The sequence below is a fragment of the Microtus pennsylvanicus genome, chromosome 22 (assembly GCF_037038515.1).
Source record: "Microtus pennsylvanicus isolate mMicPen1 chromosome 22, mMicPen1.hap1, whole genome shotgun sequence".
NCBI lineage: Eukaryota > Metazoa > Chordata > Mammalia > Rodentia > Cricetidae > Microtus > Microtus pennsylvanicus.
In genome coordinates, this window is record NC_134600.1 from 19,633,789 (window position 1) to 19,644,748 (window position 10,960).

The 10,960-nt window shown below is 44.8% G+C and overlaps 1 pseudogene; it reads right to left on the bottom strand.

Moving 5' to 3' along the window:
* Positions 1-4,694: 4,694 nt before the first annotated feature.
* Positions 4,695-10,537, bottom strand: LOC142839826 (uncharacterized; annotated as a pseudogene).
* Positions 10,538-10,960: the final 423 nt, after the last annotated feature.

Genomic DNA, 10,960 nt, shown 5'->3' on the forward strand with positions numbered 1-10,960 from the left:
GAGCACATATTCACTCTGTGCAAGACACCAACCCCCCTACTCCCTCTTGCCCTCCAACCCGTTGCCCCCACCAGCACAGACCTCAGCCCCCAGGACCTAGGATGCAATGAATGTTCTTGTTTTTTTTGGGTTTTTTTTTTTTTGAGACAGGGTTTCTCTGTAGCTTTGGTGCCTGTCCTGGAACTAGCTCTTGTAGACCAGGCTGGTCTCGAACTCAGAGATCCGCCTGCCTCTGCCTCCCGAGTGCTGAGATTAAAGGCGTGCGCCACCACCACCCGGTGCAATGAATGTTCTTAAGCTACAAATAAACTTTACTGTAATGAAGTTCACAAGGAGAAAGTCTGTAAGTGATGAGGACTCATCATACTTCAACGACAGTGAGGGAACGCGGGGAAACGCAGCAGCTTGTAGCTGGGAAATTGCCTAGGGCTGGTAGAGCACTTGCCCGGCACGCAGGGACCCTGCCTGCTCTTGGTGCCGCACTTGAAATATGTGTTTAGACACACTGTGAAGGATGTTTTGTGCATTGGCTGTTGCCAGGCAACATGATACTAAAAAGAAAACGAAAAACAAAACTGTCTAGTTCCTTCTTCCCTTTATTGGCATGGTCCCCTAACCAGAAGATGATAGAATAGTAAAGAACAAAACGATACAGGTTCTGTTGGAGAAATGGAGAGCGAGGCTCTGAGGAGTGGAGTATTGATTAGGAAAGACCAGAGTGGGACAAAGTTGATTTATTTGCTGTAGATGGATGTTTCTGCCCGCCCGGTCCCAGAACCATCCAGTCCCAAAGAAACACAATAATATAATATAATTTTATTAATTATGAACTCTTTGTCTTATTAGCTCAGGCTTAATATTAACGAGCTCTTATTAACTTAAATTGACCCATAATTCATGTCTATGTTTAGCCATGTGACCTGTTACCTTTTCTCAGTTTGGCAGTCTCATCTTGCTTTCTTTGTGTCTGACTGGTGATTGCATCTCTCTGCCTTTTCTCTTCCCAGGATTTTCCTAGTCTGGCTGCCCTGCCTATACTTCCAGCCTGGCTACTGGCCAGTAAGTGTTTTAAAAAACCAATACAAGGGGCTGGAGAAATGGCTCAGTGGTTAAGAGCACTGTCTGCTCTTCCAGAGGACCTGGGTTCAATTCCCAGCACCCACATGGCAGCTCACAACTGTCTGAAGATCCAGTTGCAGGGGATCTGACACCTTCACACCAATGCACATAAAATAAAGTTAAATAAACCATAAAAATATTAAAAAAAAAAAAAAAAACCAATACAAGTGACAAATCTTTACAGTGTAGAAGAGCATTATCCCACAGAATTTCCCCCTTTTTCGTTTCAAAACAAGACCCTGAATCTAATCTCTTTTGTTTAGCTTTTTTTTCCTGATCATTATCTATAACAACTTATAACAAACACGCTAAACAAAGACAAATATCCATAATCTATTTTTGGGGGGGTAATGTGGGCATAGTTTTCTAGGCTACTTTCTGCTGATTGGGATTGCTGATAATCTTAAGGGAGCCCAAAGAAAATTTAGGATTATGGAAAAGTCCTGACTGGAGAATTCTGTGAGGCTGGATCATCTCAGCCAGCAGTCTTGAAGCTGTTCTGGATGTAGAACTTAGAAGAAACTGCAACAGAGGTGCTCTGAAGTGTTGGATCATCTGAACCATCCATTCCCATTGGAGACTTTTCAGGGGGTCTTCCTCCATCAAACCTTATTTTCCTTAACCAAGAATGAATCCATAGCCTCTCATTTCCTGTGGAAACAAAAGCAAAACCTCTTCTCCAAAGTAACATATCTTTAAATTATGAAGTGAAGTCATTTTCAAAATATATAGATTGGATCAATCCAGCAGCATTTATAATCAAGTGTCTCTCAGCAGTGTTGCTCCTTCTTCAGAAGTCAAACAATTCAAAGACAACACAATAACATGCAGTATTCAGATTCCCTGTGTATTTTTTATCTTTATGTGGCTTAAAAAAAACTCTATTGCCTTTATTTTTATTTTTTGAGACAGGGTTTCTCTGTGTATCTTTGTCTGTCCTGGAGCTTACTCTGTAGACCAGGCTAGCCTCGAGCTCACAGAGATTCACCTGCCTCTGCCTTCTAAGTGCTAGGATTAAAGGTGTGTGCCACCATGCCTGCTACTCTATTTCTTTTCTTTTTTAAAAAAATATTTATTTATTATGTATACAATATTCTGTCTGTGTGTATGCCTGCAGGCCAGAAGAGGGCACCAGACCTCACTACAGATGGTTGTGAGCCACCATGTGGTTGCCGGGAATTGAACTCAGGACCTACGGAAGAACAGGCAATGCTCTTAACCTCTGAGCCATCTCTCCAGCCCCTCTATTTCTTTTCTTAAGGACTTTCTCTATCCTTTTTCTTTTCTCTCGAAGGCCTATGTATATTTTTAAACAAACTATAAACTCTTTATAGGTTTCTTTTCCATCTGAATATGTCTTTACTGTATATCATTTTTTTTTTTCTGAGCACATGAATCTGCTAACTGGCATGGCTAGGATTAAAGTTGCAGCTTTGGCGGCTGGTTTCACTCCATTCCTTTGCTTCCTGAGAGTCTAGCTTCATGGCAGAGGTACAGACGGGAGTCATGTTTATTGCTACAACTCTATGGAGTTTCTAGGTCCATGCCACAACCAACACTATTTAAGTATTTGGTGGCAGGACCTCTTAAAAGAGATGTGAGGGTTTTGCTGCTAACACTGAGTCAAGAAGCCTCTCTTAAAAGAGTCTCATCTCTGCTTGCATGTAGCAAACAGAGCCCACCTGAGAAAAGTGCCACTACCAAGAAACTGTGCTTAACTCTGTTCTTTTGTGTCTAGAATCCCTTCCCAAGTTCTCTCAGGTTTTATGTGGATATAGTTGCCGAATGTTTGGTGCCATTTGTAGATGGAAGTTTCTGTCCTGGCCGACATTCAGTCTCAAAGAAACACACAGAGGCTTATAGTGATTATAAACTGTTTGGCCTATTAGCTCAGTGTTATTGTTAACTAGCTCTTACAACTTAAATTAACCCATAATTCTTGTCTATGTTTAGCCACATGGCTTGGTACCTTTTCTCAGTGCAGCATTCTTATCTCACTTCCTCTGTGTCTGACCTGTGACTGAATCTCTGCCTTTCTTCTTCCCAGAATTCTTAGTCTGGTTGCCCTGCTGTCTATTCCTGTCTGGCTATTGTCCAATCAACATTTTATTAAATTTAAGATTTGTTAAGACAAATCTTAACAGTGTACAAGAGCATTAACTTATAGCAATTTGCTCTTCTGTTTGGTCCTGTTTTAAATCAACCATAATGTCCAGATGGAATGCAGAAAAAAATAATGAGTGGGACCATATACACTTAATGTATATGGGCATTTAAAATATTTATTGTGGTGTTGTGGGTTGAACTCAGGGTTTTGACCACACTAGGGAAGCTCCCCCACTAATACTCAGAGCCAAAACTTGTGTGTGTTGTTTCTGTTTATTTGTTTTGAGATAGTATCTTACTATGTATCCCATGCTCGACTGTAAAGCATTTTTGAAAGATTTATTTTTGTTTACAATGTATATGTTTGTATCTGAAGAGTATATGCCACACTTGTGCAAGAGCCCAAAGAAGCCAGAAAGGATGTCAGATGCCCTGGGGCAGGAGTTACAGTCAGTTGTGAGTTGCTGAACGCTCTATAACAACAGAAAGAACTCCTAACCACCGAGTCGGCGCTGCTCCGGCTCCCATGCCGGTCATGAGCTTTCTTTCAGTCTTCCTGCTTTCTCCTCCTGAGTGCTGGAATCGCAGGCACTGGGAACAGGCTGGGATTACGCGAGCTCCTACAGTTGTAGTGAAGATTAGCTAAGCCAAAACACATGGCCTTTAAGTAGCCAGGAAGAGAAGAATGCAACTCAGCTTGGTACAACTGAGTAGCTCATGAGCCTGAGGAAAGTGTGTACAGATGCCAGCATTAAATGTCTCCATAAAGGGACATAGCTCAGTGACAAGCTATCAGAGGTGGGTTGGAAAGGTGAGGCTGAGGTCACTGGAAAAGCTGTGGGGGACAACACTCTGTTTTTCTCCTTATCTTAAGACAGATAGGATAACCAGAGACCTGATTTGCCTGTGTGAGTCCGAGGTCGCTGCTGTTGAATATCTGTTAACACTGTTAATTATTTTTAGTGTCTCTTTTGATCTTTCAAAGCGCTTGGGATTTAAGAATAAATTATATTATGGTCGTTCAAAGAGAACTGAAATGAACCGAAAGTCACATGATGTTTGTCCAACACTTGCCTTTTTAAAGGTTAAAGCATCCTTACATGTCGGTGTAAACAGTGAAATCAGAAATCAGGACAGAGCTGCAGTGAGCTTCATCTTTGCACTCAAGAGTTCTCCTGTGCTCTGACTGCCTAGTTCATTCTGAGAACGGTTGGTATTTATATTATTAAAAAAAGAGTAGACTAGGTACGGTGCCATGCAACTGTGATCGCAGCCCTCAGAGAGCTGACTCAGGGTGGTGGGTTCGGGGCCAGCCTGGCCTTCATCAGAAGACGTTGCCTCCAACACTACAAGAAATCAACCCAGTTCCCTGAGACTGGCTTGTTTACTTAATTCTTCATGGCGCTGGATATTTACATGGGTTTTCCTTGGCCGGTTTTCTTCCATTGAATCGGATTACAAATAAATACTCAGAGACGCCTCATTTTCCCGCGCTTTAAGCTCCGGGCGACGGCGCTCCTCTTCAACGTCCGGTCTGGCTGTGGTGCCACTGGCATCTCAGGACACTTGGTGTCGTAAGAAGACTAAGTCAACAAAAGCATTTGTTCTAGGCACATAAAAGTCTCTAATTGCTATTGACTGATGGAAAATAGGAGGTGAGACCGTCGTTTAATATTCAGGCACCATGGAGGGTCAAGGAAGAAAGCACCCTGGTTTACTATTACCTATTACACTCTCATCTCCTCCCAACTTTCCAAAATATAAAAACACAGTGTTTAGTTTCTCCACTATTCTGAGGTCATCCTCTCTAAAGCGCTGGTTGGGGGCACACTGGTGCCCCAATTCCTGGGAGAAATAGGAGGAGCTTTACAACAGGGGGTTCAGAACATGGTCCAGACGGTTCAATCCTGAAAGGACCGTTCAGTCGCTACTGGGGATTTAAACAGGTAAATCAGGGCCGGAACATGGCTCAGTGGTTAAGAGCACTCAGTGCTCTTGCAGAGGACCAGGGTTTGGGTTCCCAGCACCTACACAGTAGCTCACAACTGCCTCCAGTTGCAGGAGATCCAGTGCCCTAGTCTGAGGCTGCTACAAGCTTGGTGCACATGCAGTCATGCAAGGAAACACACAGGCAAATAAATAAAGTCTTTTTATTTGTTTTTCAAGACAGGGTTTCTCTGTGTAACAGCCCTGCCTGTCCTGGAACCTGCTCTGCAGACCAGGCTGGCCTCGAATTCATAGAGATCTGCCTGCCTCTGCCTCCCAAGTGCTGGGATTAAAGCGTGTGCTACCACCACCCAGCAATTAAGTTTAAGCAGATAAGACAGATGTTTATGGACAGAGTGTCCTATCCCCCACCCAGGCCTTGCTTTATAGCCTAGAATAGCTTGGATCTTAATATGTAGCTCAGGGTGGGTGACTTACCACTCTTTCCTGTCTCCCGAGCGTGCTGGGATGATAGGTATGACCCAAACAGCAGGGCTGTGTCCTCCTGCCTTCCTGCTTACTATAGGGGATCAAGCCAACAGCTCTGCACAGCTAAACAAGCTTTCTCTCACTAAGTTGCATCTGCAGTACCCTAAATTAGGGTTTTCTTAAGTGTAATGTTGTCAATAAAAAAAATGTATAAATCAAGCCCAGTGGTGGTAGTGACACACGCCTTTAATCTCAGCACTCAGGAGGCAGAAGCAGGCAGATCTCTGTGAGTTCAAGAGCAGCCTGGTCTACAGAGCTAGTTCCAGGACAACCAAACCAAGGCTACACATAGAAATAACATCTCAAAAACCAAATAAATAAATAAATAATAAGTGTAAATCCACCTGGACCTAGATGAGATGGATTCTTTCGCCTAGCATGTGCAAAGACCTGTTCCATCCCCAGCAACACACACACACTTCATAAACATTCAGCTTGACAAATCTTCAGAAAGGGGACTGAGCCCCCATGCGCCATGGCTCCTCCTGTTGCCATTATTCTTAAAGTCACATTCCTTTAGTCCCAGCACTTGGAGGCAGAAGCAGGGGGATCTCTGTGAGTTCGAGGCCAGTCTGGTCTACAGAGTGAGTTCCAGGACAGCCAGGGCTACACAGAGAAAGCCTGTTTCAAAACAAATAGTCATGACCTTGAACATACTGATAACTTTTGTTTTTCTTTTCCCTTGACAGGTGTGTGTGTGTGTGTGTATGCACATGCGCGTGCATATGTATGGTATGCATGTGTGTGTAGGCATGTTTGCAGATATGTAGGTGTGCATGGGGGTAAATGTGTATGTGTGTAGTGCCCCAGGGTCAATGTTGGGAGTCAATTTCAAGCACCTTCCATCTTGCTTGCTGAGGTAGATCCTGAAGTTAAACTAAGAGCTCATCGACGTGACTAGTCTTTTTTGAAAAAAAAAATTTTTTAAATGAAAAATTTCATAATTTTTTATTCCTAGTACTACTAACACAGTTTCCAGGGCAATGCACCTGTTGTGATGAAGAGAGAGAGAAAAGACAAAGCTACAGCAGATGAAAGTGCTCAGGATTGCACATCTACTCGACACTGCCTCGCATTAATCAACAACCGCACTTTTTGCAGACTGTGGCTGTGGCGGTCCTGAGCAACAAGGGTCTCCTGCTCAAGCTGCAGGGGCTTTTCTGCCTGGATCAGCGCTCCTTCTGTGGCGGATTGTTACAGTTCCTCCAATGCATTTGGGACGGCTGTCTCAAAGTAACCCGCGGCTTTCCTGGCAACTCCTCGCTCTCTCTCCTGCTAAGATCCGCAGCCCTTTTCTGCTGCTTTTTGAAAACCGTCTGCTACCATATGCACCGCTTCCAGCACCGGATCCATAGCCACCACCACGGGGACTGCCTGAGCTTCTTCCACCCAAACTGCCCCCTTCCGGTTGTCCACTGTAATTACCAAAGTCATTATAGATCCGATCGCCACCATAGTTACCTCCTTCATTGTAACCATCATATCCTCTGCCACCATATCCAGCTCCTTGGTTTCCATTGCCTGGTCCACCACCACCATAGCCTCCTCCTTCCTCTATTGCTGTCACCAGGACCACGGCCATAGCTGCCACCATCACCTCCAAATCCATCACCTCCATCATCGCCACCACCTCCACCACCATAGCCTCCTCTTCCACCAAAGTTTCCTCCATGACCCATAAAATTGCCTGATCCACCTCCACGACCTCTCTGTGATCCCACAGACTGCATCTCTCGTTTAGAAGGAGCCCTTCGCACTCCACAGTTATGCAATGAACTGTGACATCATTAAAAGTCACAAAAGCAAATCCTCTCTTTTTCCCACTCTGCCTGGCTTCCATAGTTCTATGGTTCCAATCTTGCCACACTTTTCCAAGAAGTCTCTCAGGTTATGTTCGTCTGTATCCTCTTTAATACCACCAACAAAGCTTTCCTTCACTGTTGAATGGACACCAGGCTCTACAGAATCCTCTCCAGAAACGGCTCTCGGGTTCCCCCACACGCCCAGCAACCTTGTGTGGCTGAGCACACACCGCAGCATCCACCTCTTCAAGGCTCAGGAAACCGAAGCCCCTGGAGTGTTTTGTTTGGGGATCTCTCACTACCACACAGTCTGTATGCTCCATCTCTCAAAACGCCCTCTTAAGCTACCATCTGTGGTTGTGAAGCTCAGACCACTAGTAAAGTTTTCTCAGCTGTTCTGGTTCCTTTGGAGCGTGGGCCTCAGTTTTGAGACCAGACTCGTATCTTCCAACTCGAGTTCAATATGGGTTTGAAAGAATATTTCTAAAAACTGTTATTTATGTCTATATATGTGAGGCTGCATGAGTTTGTACTGTTTGCAGTGCCCACAGAGGTCAGAGGACATCAGACACCCTGGGACTTGAGTTCCAGGCAGTTACGAGGCACCCGCTGTGGATGGTGGGCATGAAATCCAGGTCGTCTTAAAGAGCAGCGAGTGCTCTTAACCACCAGGCCATTCCAGCCCTGTGACGCTAGTCTCGTTCTGTCTCCACCTCCCTAAAGGGTTTCTACTGCTATGAAGAGACACCATGCAACTCTCAATAAAGGAAAACATTTAATTGGGGCTGGTTTATAGGTTCAGAGGTTTAGTCCATTATCATTATGGCAGGAAGCAGGGCAGCATGCAGGCAGACATGGTCTGGAGAAGGAGCTGAGAGTTCTACATCCGGATCTGCAGGCGGCAGGAAGTGACACCGGGCCTCTCGAGCATGAAACCTCAGAGCCCACCTCCAGTCACACACTTCCTACAAGGCAATGCCTACTCCAACAAGGCCACACGTATTAGTGCCACTCTCTGTGAGCCAATGGGAGCCATTTTATTCAAACCCCTAAATCTGTGATTATAGGGGGACTACCGCGCCATATTCCATATGGGTTCTGGGGACCAGGACTCCCGTCTTCACACTTAAATGACAAGCACCTAAGTATCTAACCTCGCCCTCCGCCTTGAACATAAACGAGAGATACATGTTCTTAGCACTTATTGGTTCAAAGAGGGAAAGAAAGCAGAGAGGTATTAGACCTCTAAAGACTGCTGGTCAATTAATCCCAAGGCCTGTGGGGTATGGAGAGGGTGGGGCGGGGGTGGAGTGGATAGTGACATTCAGAGTACACAGTGGAATCCAGGGAAGTGGTACGTAATTTGGGTGGAATTCTGACCTGGGCATGCTAACTTGAAAGCAAGTTGAAAATTCCAACTTTGAACAGAAGAATAAACCAGTTTGATATTCATTCAAGTACTGGGAACAGCAGGTGAATGCTCTCCCCCTTAGCTACTGTTTAACAAATGTCAACAAGTGGAGTCAATCTAAACCTGTGTGATAAAGGTCTCCTTAGACCTTTATCAATTAAACTCACTGTCCACGGTCGCTGTGGAGGGTGACCTCCCGGGACCTTGGCTGTCCTTTCACTAAGAGGACATCACAAAGTGAGAGCCATCCTTCTAATGGCGCCAAAAAAATGAGTATTCTTATCAGTTACCCTCTGTGGGGTGGGAGTTTATCGCTGTCCACTGTCCTTTCTGCCTAGAATTGAGAGCCAACAGCGAGGGGCCCATGTGTAGCTTCCTGTCCACCATCCCAGAACCCCCCCAAACACACCCCCTTTCTATTTTTGCATAGTCTTCTTTTTGCCCTGAGGTCTAAGACACTTAGCATCCGGCTCTTAGAGAAACAGATGCCACCCCCACCCCATGTCTGAGAAAGAAATCTGGAGGTGGGGTGGACCAGGCAATGACATGCGCCTACATCTTGTTGCCTGTGGGTAGCACTGGGGCACCTGCCTCTGGTGTGTGACAGGTTCTTGCCTCCTACTGAAAAGAGGGGCCAGCCTTCTCCGCGGAACCCATTGTCTTAGATGCTGTTCTCCTGCTGCCAAGAGACGCCAGGACCAAAGCAACTTGTAAAAGGAAGAATTTAATTGGAGGTGTATGCTGTTTTTTACTCTTTGGGCTTTTTTTCTGGGGGGGGGGGAGAGGGGGACTGCCACCCAGCTCCCAAATAAACCACACTCAGAGTCTTAGTCTTTCTTACAAACACCCGGTCTCAGTTTGGCTTGTTTCTAGCCTGCTTTCCTTAACTCAAATTATCCCATCCACCTTTTGCTTCTGCACTTTTACCTTTCTCTGTTTCGGTATACCTTTCGTTATTTCTTACTCTGTAGCCTGCAGTGCGGCTGAGTGTTTGGCCCCTAGGGTCCTTCTCTCCTTGTTCTCTCTTGCCCCTTCTTTTCCTCCTCCCAAATTTCTGCCTGCCGGCCCAGCCTTCCTTTCTCCTGCCTCACTATTGGCCCTTCAGCTCTTTATTAGACTAATAAAGTGACTATTAATTATTAGACACCTAATAAATTAGACTATTAGGTGTCTAATAACAGGCAAAGAAATAATAGCTTCAGATTCATAAAAAAATGTAACATAAAAGAATGCAACACATCTTTGCATCATTAAAACAAATGTCTCAGCATAAACAAATGTAACACATCTTAAACTAATATTCTACAACAGTCTTGCTTACATTTTAGAGGGTTAGTCCATGGTTATCATGGTGGGAAGCAGACAGGAAAAGAAAAAAAAAAACAAACAGAAAAGAAAGTGGCTCAGGGTTAAAGTGGGCCTGGAGGCTCAAGGTTTACTTTTGAAGGCTTTGAGTACCAAAACCAGGTTGGCTGAATTTCCACAATCATTCCAGACATTTTCAAGTCTTTTATTAGTTCTCTGGTCACTGGTATTTGTGTGTTGAGGAAATGTGTATTTCTCACATTACTGAGTCCTTCTGGTCATCTGGGGTGCAGAGTTCATGAAGGATCTCTTCGGTCATGCTTTCCTTTCTTCTCCTTTTTTTTTTATTTATTTATTTTTCGAGACAGGGTTTCTCTGTAGCTTTGGAGCCTGTCCTGGAACTAGCTCTTGTAGACCAGGCTGGCCTCGAACTCACAGAGATCCCCCTGCCTCTGCCTCCCGAGTGCTGGGATTAAAGGCGTGCGCCACCACTGCCCGGCTTCTTCTCTTCTTCATTCTCACTCCTTTTCTGAGTTTTTCATCTTCAAGGTCTACGTGTCTATTACTTTTCTCTTCTGCTTCTCTCTCACTCTTGACAAATAATCCATTCCACATTCACTAAAGCTTTCTCTCAAATTCCCTCGCTCCAACCCTTGTCAACAGTTTTTTTTGTTTTTGTTTTTCGAGACAGGGTTTCTCTGTGGTTTTGGAGCCTATCCTGGAACTAGCTCTTGTAGACCAG